The sequence below is a fragment of the Galeopterus variegatus genome, unplaced genomic scaffold (assembly GCF_000696425.1).
Source record: "Galeopterus variegatus unplaced genomic scaffold, G_variegatus-3.0.2 Scaffold625, whole genome shotgun sequence".
Lineage (NCBI taxonomy): Eukaryota > Metazoa > Chordata > Mammalia > Dermoptera > Cynocephalidae > Galeopterus > Galeopterus variegatus.
Window position 1 is genome coordinate 314,416 of NW_007726736.1, and position 9,980 is coordinate 324,395.

At 40.9% G+C, this 9,980-nt stretch overlaps 1 pseudogene; it reads left to right on the top strand.

Moving 5' to 3' along the window:
* The first annotated feature begins 555 nt into the window (after positions 1–555).
* LOC103588895 overlaps positions 556–9,980 on the top strand; it is a 10,618-nt pseudogene continuing 1,193 nt past the window's right edge.

Consider the following 9,980-nt stretch of genomic DNA (forward strand, 5'->3'; position numbering starts at 1 on the left):
CTAAAACTGAGCAGCGGTTACCCCACTTAGGTGGGACATTCACTCTCTCTCTCACTTCCTGCACCAAGTCTGCTTCTCACATTTACTTTCTTTGGAGGGAGCTTATTTGCTATGAAGAGTTCCAGAGAGACTTCAGGCTGAGAATCATTATGCTCTGCATCCATCCCAGTGCAGGATTCATAGTAAGTGTTAAATACATGTTTATTAAATGAGAAAGTGACCACAAGTCCCTTTTAAGGCAAGATGCTGTGATACCCACATGTAATTCAACAAGAAGACACAAGGTGGTGGTGTGCTCTCAGAAATTCACATACATCTATCTGCATTGTCACCAGGAAAAGACAAACAGTGACAGTCCTGGTTTTATTAGAGGTCAGACTTTGAATTCAGTGTGCTGTGAATGTGTGCATTTCTAATATAAAATTAATGGTGATTACATATATATTCTAATGTGTACCTATCTATACTCACAAAAACATATAATTAAAATAGGTTTAAAATTAGAAGATATGTAATTAGGATTTATATATATATAAAATTAGCTTACTTAGCCCTTTCACAAGATGGCGCCGAAGGCGAAGAAGGAAGCTCCTGCCCCTGCCAAAGCCGAAGCCAAAGCAAAGGCTTTGAAGGCCAAGAAGGCAGTGCTGAAAGGTGTCCAAAGCCACAAAAAGAAGAAGATCCGCACATCACCCACCTTCCGGCGGCCCAAGACACTGCGGCTCTGGAGGCAACCCAAATATCCTTGGAAGAGCGCCCCCAGGAGAAACAAGCTTGACCACTATGCCATCATCAAGTTCCCCCTGACCACTGAGTCTGCCATGAAGAAAATAGAAGACAACAACACACTTGTGTTCATTGTGGATGTCAAGGCCAATAAGCACCAGATCAAACAGGCTGTGAAGAAGCTCTATGACATTGATGTGGCCAAGGTCAACACCCTGATCAGGTCTGATGGAGAGAAGAAGGCATATGTTCGACTGGCTCCTGATTATGATGCTCTGGATGTTGCCAACAAAATTGGGATCATCTAAACTTGAGTCCAGATGGTTAATTCCAAATATACAACTTTTTTCACCATAAAAAAAAAAAAAATTAGCTTACTTAATCAAAATATATATTTGAAGATATATATGTGATTAGGATATATAGCATACATATAGTGAAAATATGTTTAAAATAAGAAGATATATAATGCAGGTGTATAATGTAATCAATATCTATAAAATATATAATTAGGATTATATGAAACTGAGATGTAATTATTTTAAATAATTAAGATGTACATAAAATTATATATTTGATATAATTAGAGTATTTCAATTACATTGAATCATATAAATTTGCAAATATCTGACTGTTTTTGACTACAAAAATGGCAGTTTTTTTTTAGCCAATTAAGCATTTTATTTATTATTTATTTTTGAAACGTAGTTGACTGCACGTATTTGTGAGGTACAGAGTTGACTATCAATACTTGTGTACAATGTGTGATGATCAAATCAGGATAATTAGCAGACTCATCATTATAAAACGTAATCCTTCTTTGTGTACATTAGCCAATTTCTTGCTAATCCTCTCTCCTTCCCCTTTTCCCACCTCTAGTAACCCCAATTCTGATCTCCTGAAACTTCAGTATATTATTGTGGTTGTTTTTTCTTTATTTTTTAGTTCCCACTTATCAGTGAGGACATGTGGAATTTCTCTTCCTGTGACTGGCTTATTTCACTTAACATAATTTTCTCCAAGCTCATCCATGTTGCTGTAAAAGGCAGAATTTCTTTCTTTCTTTCTTTTTTATAGCTGAGTAGTATTCCATTGTGTATGTATACCACATTTTCCTTATCCAGTCATCTGTTGATGGTTTTTAGGTTAGTTCCATATCTCGACTATTGTAAATAGAGCTGTGATAAACATGAATGTGCAGGTATTGCTTTGCGAATATTTTCTCCCACTCTGTAGGTTGTCTTTTCACTCTGTTGATTGTTTCATTTGCTGTGCAGAAGCTTTTTAGTTTGATATAATCCCATTTGTTTATTTTTCTTTTGTAACCTGTACTTTGAGGTCTTATTCATAAAGTCTTTGCCCAGTTGTAGATCCTGAAGTATTTCTCTTATGTTTTCTTCTAGGAGTTTTATAGTTTCAGGTCTTATATTTAAGTCTTTAATCCATTTTGAGTTGATTTTGGTATATGGTGAGAGGTATGGGTCTAGTTTCATTCTTCTACAGATGGATATTCAGTTTTCCTAGCACCATTTATTGAAGAGGCTATCCTGTCCCCAATGTATGTTCTTGGTGCCTTTGTCAAAGATCAGTTAGCTGTAAGTACGTGGATTGATTTCTGGCTTCTTGATTCTGTTCCATTGGTCCAAGTGTCTTTTTATGAAGTGTTGATTTTGTGTTAGTTTGGTACTAGGGAGTCTTTTTATAAAGAGAAAAATGTATATATATTGGCATCAGGAGATTTCAGGAAGGCTCAGTCCTACCAATATCTTCGTATTTTCCAATTTCTCTTTTTCTGTTTAGTAAGAAGAATATTTCTACTTCCTCTCTACCTTGGCCTGTTTATCAAAAGAAGATAAAAGGTGAAGGGGAAGATTTAGGAGAGTATTTAAAAAATTTATTCTCTTGAACAACTAATTTCTGAGTGGGTGGAAAAGACTAATATCACAGAGGCTTTCTTTTAGCTTATAAATACTAAAGCATTTAATTATCAAATACACTCATGCTGACTTTGACACCAATTTATTGGGTCAAATTCAGTCTATTTAATGTATGTTTATTGAATCTATTCACTATAAGCTGTGCATTGAGTTAAACATGGCAGACTCAAAGAAGAGACATCAGCCTTGCATGTAAGGAGCCTTCACTTAGTGGCCTGGAAATGCTGGTTGGATTTAGTCTTAGCAACACTGCTTTCCTTATAAGATGATTTCAAGGTCAGAACCTGTGATCCTAGATATTTATCTTGGAGGCAGCCACAGTCAAGGGTCTGGCTGCCTCTGCTTGTGGATGTGGGGAGGAGGAGGGTTGTTAAGAAACACTAGATATAACAGTCAGACAGATATAGTCACATGCCTGCCCACATGTAAAGGTGACTTCAGCATGCATCACTGCAAGATATGTGGGGAGTAGCTGAAAGTAAGATATTAATACCCCTCAAATCCCATGCTCTCTTTAAATTCTTAGTGGATAAAATCTTCCAGAAAACTAGGCGCTAAAAAAACATTTCCTCCCTTTGTGAAGCATTGATCTGGTTTGGGTTAACTTTGTTCCAAGGCTGCTTTCTCAGGAAAAAAATGTTTTTAAGGAGCCTATTTATGTAGAAAAACAGAATTTAAACTCTTTTTCTAAACTCTTTTTTTTGTGTGTGGCATACATTCCCTTTATAATCTGGCCCCTGCTTGTTTCTCTCGTTCCGTCTCTCCTTGCATGCCATATCACAGCCGTAGTCAACTACTTGTGTTTCTGTGAAGCCGTGCATTCTCTCACCTCTGGGACTTTGTTTGTGCTGTTCCTGCTGCCTGGATTGCTTGTCACCGCCTCTTCCTGATTATACTCGGCTAACTTCTCTTCCTTTAGTCACCTCCCGCAGGAAACCTTCCTTGAATACTCTTCACCGCCACCTGGATCAGGGTCTCCTCACCTTCCCCTGTGATGGAACTGGTCACACTGCATTGTATTCCCTACTGCCTGTCAGTCTCTCTCCCTATTTAGAAAGTTCTCAGAGGAAAAGGCCTGTGATGTTTTTTGCCAATATTTTTCCAGTGCCTAGTAGATGCTTGTCACATAGTAGTACTAAAGTTACCTATTGAATGAAAACTAAAACTTATTTGTAAGCTTTTTATAATTTATTTATAACTTTTATGACTTATTTCTAACATAATTAGGGATAAAATCCAGTTCATTTTACTTCAGTGATTTTTACCATGAGACTTTCATCCTTCTCTGCCTGTACTCTGACTCCTAGAAAGGTACATATGTTAAGAGAAATGATAATTCTGTTGCAAAATGTCAGTTATCCAAAACATTCTGATCAATGTTAAGATTATCTGGAAAAATTGAACATTAGCTACTGTTTAGATTTTGCTGAGGCAGATATAATAGAGTGAGTGAGGCATGTCTAATAGTTTCTCTAGCTAAAGAGAATCAGCTAGATCTGGGCTACAGAAGTCCTGTCCAATGGCCAGTTACTGGAGGGAGGTGTACAGGTGATGATGTTGATGGGGGTGGTGGTAGTGATGGTGATGATGGTGGTATGAAGAGTGGTGTGGGTCAGGATGGTGGTGGTATTAGTGGTGAATGTGGAGGTGGTGGAGATGGTGGTATTAGTGGTAGTGATGGTGGTGTTCGTGATGATAATAGTTATGAAGTTTTGGGGGTGGTAGTGATGGTGATGCTTATGGTAGAGGTGGTGTTGATGGTGGTCTTGGTGGAGGTTTTGGTGGTGATATGGCTTGCAGGTTGGACGTGATGGTGGTAAATGTGATGCTGATGATGGTGGCCCACTTTTAAAATGAAATCGCCCCCACTAGGTAGCAGGGAGACTTCCAAAAAAGGGGCCTCTGTTATGAATCAGGCACTGTGAAAAGTGCTTTCCTTTCAGAATTTCACTTAATTTTCACAATATTCCTGTGAGAAACATTGCAACTGAGACAGCTAAGGCTCACAGAGGATAAATTAATTGCCTAAGGTTATACCTTGTCTTAGCCTGAGTTTCTTGAGAAAGGAAAGCACGACACAAAGGCTTATGTTCAGTGGTTTACTTTGGCAGGTGATCTCGGGGAACACAAATGGGCAGAGGAAAAACCAACACAAGGGTGGGTTTTCTTGAACTGGCCATCATGGTGGGCAATGAGGACTTCCCACTGCTTTCTCCTGGAATCTTCGGAGGAGCTGGGCGGAATGTTCCTCAGAATTGTCTGCCTGAAGTACAAAGGTGAATTGTTCTGGGTTCTGGATCCCATCGCTAATGTTACTACAGGGGTGTATACATACACAAGCATGGCTAACAGATTCCAGCAGTTGTCCAAAGCATGCCCTGCCTTAGAGAAGCCCCGGGGCAGACACTGAGAGGTGCACAGTGCAGCAGAGGCATGCTGCTGTCACTGTACTCCTGCATGAAGTTAGCAGGGCAACAAGATGTGAAGTCAGGTGCAAAATGAGTCTGGTACACGTGACATTTAGGTCATGGAGAAGGGATTTAAATCAAGTGTGTCAAGTTCCAGAGTCCATGTTCTTTCTATTCTTTCAAGCAATCAGAGAAGGGTCCACAGCCATTTCTCATAGTTAGTTAGGACTAAAAAACCAAGTTCAAGCCATTGTCTGTTCTTAAAGTTCAGTTTCTTATTTGCTGCGGTCTTTGCTCCTGTCCCCGCCATACCTGTGGAAGCCTTGCTTTATACCCGCATGTGCTCATGGGGGCCTCTAGGTGGCACGAGCACATCTTTAGCTGCTTTGAGGCGCAAAGGTGTGTGGGCTAAGTCAGAATGGAGGATGCAATTTGGCAGCCATCAAGTTTCTTTATTAATAGAGCAAGCAACATTTATGAACCCTGACTAATTCTTAGAATTCTAAAATAACCTTTAGAATATCATGCTAAAATAAATAGCAGATTTTCATTTCCCACTGCTGTCTTTCTGAAACATGTTCTCTGATGTTCCCTCAATTAAAATAACTAATCTACAGTGACCAGCTTTTGCACACAGGATAGATTTGGGAGTTTCTCTGATGTGCAAGCCTCTAGAAAAGTCTTTCTTCAAGTGTGGACCAAGGCTCACCTGCATGAGAACTTCTCTGGGTGTTTGCTGAGGTGCAGATTCCTGGGAATCTTCCCAGACCTGCTGTGTGAGGGTCACTGGGGAATATGCATTCCTCCTCCACCCTCCCACCAGGGGATTTTTATATAGTCTTATTTCTGAATCTAAATTTTGAGGTTAAAATAAATAATTTTTGAGCTTATAATCCTCATCTTGCTCTGAAGGGCTAGCTCATCAAGATTCTATCCTAAGTCATGTCACCTGTCTAATTGGCATTAAAACCCTCTGAATTAATTGAGTTATAGGTGCCAAAATTTACAAGGCTACCTTTTGAACCCTGCTCCTCTTTTCCTCAGTATCTTTTCTTAAAAGTAACTGGGTTAATCAGGGTTGAGCACCAGCTCGTCCACCTGATCCTTAGACTTAGACCTCTGAGCCAGAGCAAGGCAGCTCGCCCTCAGGAGAATCTGTCTCTGGCCACACAGCCAGAGAAGTTTTAGCTGCCCCCATGTGGTGGTGTATCTGTATTGTGTTAACTCGTCTAAGTCGGAATTACATTTTCCAGAATTCCCTTCCCTGCATAGTGTCCATCTAGTATGAGCCCCACGTGACATTATGTGTGAGAACTGGAAGGCAGATGTAACTCAATGACTAGACTCTCTAGGAAGGTCAATGCGGGCACAGGTTGCAGTGGCAGCTGGTGCACTGGTCACCCATCTGCTGGCTCACCTGGTGGGAGTGGGCGGCAGGCAGGCCTGCAGCTCCTTCATTCCTGCCAAATCTCTTCCTTTGTCCTAACTCCTGGGCCAGGCGTATGTTTGCCTCCATGAGGAAGGGCACCAGCTTCACCTGCAGGTCACTTGCATCACTGAAGACTAGGAGAGACTGACATGGCTCAACACATCCTCATGGGTCCCGGCTCAGCCTCCAGTGTTCCATCTAGTCCTGCTCTCTCCCACCTCACAGCAATCCTTCCCCATGGCCAGCCCTGTTGACTTAGTCCCCAGCATCAGATGAGGAAACAACAGCCTTACAGAAACTGTGTAAGCAACTCTCATGATTGTGGACATTCAAATCCCTTTAACAAAGCCTTTATTATTTATATTTCTCCTAGTGGTTCTGATTCTCTGACCAAACTCTGACTGACACAGACATGGAATAAACCAACACAATCAGGCAATTGATGCCTATATACACACTGATTTCTTATGACTAAGTGGCTTTCCGATTTACCATGGCCATAGTATGTCATGCCATGTGTCATAACAGATAGACCTTTCAATAATTACCTTGTTTGATGACTTGATGAACCACATCAGCATTTCTTGAACACCTATCATGTCCCAGGCACTGTGTATGCGATGCTAAGTCTACAAAGAGGAATGAGACCTCTGTCTGGACTGGCAGGGGAAGCAGTGGAGGTGGGTTTTGGAGGACATAATTGGCTTCCTGGGTTTGCTCTGGCATCTCCATTCTTTGTTTCCTGGTTCCTAGGAGGTGCCAGGAAAAGGCCCAAGACTGCAGGTGCCAAAGCCAGTGCATTGGCCAAGCACTGGCTCTGTGGAACCAGGGGACAGCACATAGTTCTATGCATGCTGGGGGCCAGGGAGGCAGGGTCTGACTAAGCTGGATGCCAACTCCTCTGCCATCCCTGCTTGCTCCCCTTCCTCTGATTGGATTAGGCAGCACAGAAGCTTCACCCCCACCCTCATTCCTATTGTCCAGGATTCCATAAACTCTGGCATTCTTTTCAGATACATTTGCCAGCAGAGATGGTCAGAACTGGTCTTGCAATTATGAAAGGTCTTCAAAAAGTTCATGGAGGGCTGGATGGTTAGCTCATTTGGTTAGAGTGTGGTGTTACAACACCAAGGTCAAGGGTTTGGATCCTGGTATGGGCCAGCTTATTCCCTAAGGTTTTCTTCAGAGTCTTCCCTCCCCTGCCTTTGGTTTATTTTTTTCTTATGAAGATAAGACAATTCGGGAAAAACCATAGAATATTTTGCCACAGTTACTTGAATTTACAATAAATTAAAATAATATTTCTACAGAATAACCAGTTAGAAAACTTAGCTATCCTGAATTGAAAGTTGACTCAATTATAGCTGCTTAGCATTGGGAGAGATCTTATAAGCATGGGAAACGTTATCTTTGTTTGCCCCTCCAAGATTAAGACCTTACTAAGTGGGTGAGTGAAGATTTGCATAGCTTCCTCCCAGGCTCTCCATGGCAAAGGACGTGGCAGTCCTGCCAATAAACCTACAGCCCAGAGCTTTGTTAAGCCATAGTCTGTGGTGTTACCTTTGTTACGTACATATAATTAATCCTCAGGAAGTTTTGTCTTTTTTTCTGCTAGAAATGGTAGCTGCCATGTATTGAGTTTCTACTATGTGCTAGAAACTGTACTAAATGTTAAAATACATTATTTCAGTTCTTTACAGCAGTGCTTTGAAGTAATATTTATTGCACATGAAGAGACTGAGGCACAGAGAAATTAAATAACTCGCCCAGGTTCAAATAGCTAGCAAACAGCATGCTCGTTCCTCTGCAGCAGTGCTTCTCCCACTGTAGACCCCAGAGCAGCAGCAGCAGCGGCACCTGGGAGCTTGTTAGAAATGCAAATTCCTGGGCCCCATCTCAGAGCTACTGAATCAGAAACTCTGGGAATGGGTCAAAGCCTTCTGTTTAAAGCCCTTCAGGTCATTCTGATGCATACTAACATTTTAGAACTACTAGTCCTTGGCAGTAGAATATTAAATTGGATCATAAATCTCCAAAATATCATAGGCCACGGGGGAAGAGAGCGGTAGAATGGGCTGGAGTACTACAGGAAGGTTCTTGGAAGAGCTGGACTTAGATTTAGGCCTAGGAGAATAGGTAGAACTAGGAAAGGTGGAGGAGAGTGGAGAGAATATAATTTGGGAGGAATAATATGCGAAAAAGCATGGTAAGGAGAGTGGATTTGGTTTAGGAAGACATGTCAGAGGCCGGACTAAGTGAGGCAGAGAGAGAGAAAGTTGGGAAAGAGTGAGTGATACTTCACAACAGGTACATGTTCATTCATTCACAGAAGGAGTTTGGATTTGTTTCAATAAACAATACGGAACTATTATAAATGTCTGAGCAGATGAGTGACCCATTTAGCTTAAGAAATAAGAAAAGAGTGTTAAGATAGAGGATAATTTTATTTTATTTTTTTTGTGGCTGGCAGGTGTGGGGATCCAAACGCTTGATCCTGGTGTTACCAACACCAAGCTAACCAGCCAGCCCAAGGAGGATTTTTTTGAGCATTTATAGTTCAGTGAAAAAATCAGAGATAAATTTCAGGTGCAAAGAGTGTGTATGTGTGTGAGTGTGTGCAAAGTGTGTGTAAAGTACTGGGTTGGGGTAGCCCCTTCCATGGACAAGTCCCTCCAATGGCACATGAGAAGAACCAGGGAGGACTAGAATGTCGCTTACTTGCTAAAACAAAACATTTTTGCTCATCATCTATCCTTGCCTCTCCTTTTTGGGGTAGGAAAGGGCCATTCCTCATCAGTATTAACCTCTATTCTTCTCAAATTTTCCAGCTGGCCTCAAATAATGTTGGCAAGAGTACAGATGAGGAAAAACTGGGCTAAGATTCAATTTCTGGGAATTTCTTGACAAGATATACAAACTGATGCTTGTCCTACTTACACACTGCAAGAGTAATTTCCATTTCTACGGGCATGTTCAGTACAATCTTAGTCTCATAGTCTTTCCCCTTCAAAGAATTGTATGGAGTCATTGCTACATGTTACTTCTGACAGGAAACAACCTGTAATGAAATATTCTCTTATATTGTGCAGTGGTTTGGAAATGCAAAAAGACTGGAGATTCTCAAGTGTAAGCATGTAACTTTAAAGACAGAATTATGCTACTGTGAGCTAGAGATCAGGGTATAGAATCAGGAAGAACTGGATTTGAATTGTAGGTCCCCTACTTGCCAGTTGTGTGGCCTTAGTATTTCTCTAAACCTTCAGAGAAATAGCAACGGTTAACCTTAGAGAATTATAGAAAGGATTAGAAATAGTGGATGTGAAGCAAATAACATGCTGGGCACATTGGATGGCCAGTAATAATAGTTAGGATTATCTTTTATCAATACTTAATAATTTTGTCATCTCCTTGAATTGAGAAAACGTCCCTATCTTGTTTTACTAGAAATGCTGGCCCTACGTTTTTTTTTTTTTTTTTTTC